This window comes from Papaver somniferum, chromosome 11 (genome assembly GCF_003573695.1).
Source record: "Papaver somniferum cultivar HN1 chromosome 11, ASM357369v1, whole genome shotgun sequence".
Taxonomy (NCBI): Eukaryota; Viridiplantae; Streptophyta; class Magnoliopsida; order Ranunculales; family Papaveraceae; genus Papaver; species Papaver somniferum.
In genome coordinates this window covers 16693105-16693855 of record NC_039368.1, presented here as the reverse complement: position 1 = coordinate 16693855, position 751 = coordinate 16693105, and the positions used below count along the sequence as shown (strand labels likewise).

Sequence of the window (751 nt, the reverse complement as noted above, 5' to 3'; positions counted from 1 at the left end):
TTAGGGATTTTGAGGAAATTTATAGTACTCTAGGAATTAGAGGCTTAGATGATGATGCTTTGAAACTTAGGTTATTCCCATTTTCCCTGAAAGATAAGGCCAAGTCGTGGCTGTATAGTTTGGACTCCGAGTCAATTGAGACATATGAACAACTTACATCTGCATTTTTCAATAAGTTTTTCCCTAGGCACAAAACATCGTCTATTAGGACGCAAATATGCACATTTTCACAACAAGAGGGAGAATCTTTATATAGGTATTTGGAAAGGTTCAATGATTTATTATCCCAGTGACCTCATCATGGTTTAGAAAAGGTTAGGATAGTTCAGATCCATTATGAGGGTTTAGATTATTCCACAACGATCATGGTTGAGTCTTTATGCACTGGTGGATTTGAAAACCAAACTGTTGATGTGGCGATGGAATTTTTTAATGAAATCGCCGAAAAAACCCAGCAATGGGAAAATAGTAGGGCACCCCAGAAAACAATTCTTTTAAGTAGAGGAAACGTTAATAGGGTAGAAGGAGGCTATGAATCAGATGCCAAAATTGCTTCTATAGCAAAAAGGTTAGAAGCCTTAGAAGTGGGCCAGACTAGTGGTAGAGTGGAGCCTTTTTGAGAAGGCCGGAATATTGAAGAGCAGGCCAATGCTCTTTATAATAAAACTAGATTTGATAATCGTCAAAAGATTGACCCACATTCAGAAACCTATAATTCTGGTTGGAGAAACCATCCGAACCTTTCGTGGTC

The 751-nt window shown here is 38.2% G+C and overlaps 1 pseudogene; it reads right to left on the bottom strand.

The window, feature by feature from the left end:
• Positions 1 to 207: 207 nt before the first annotated feature.
• LOC113325586 lies at positions 208 to 307 on the bottom strand (annotated as a pseudogene).
• Between the last annotated feature and the right edge of the window lie 444 nt (positions 308 to 751).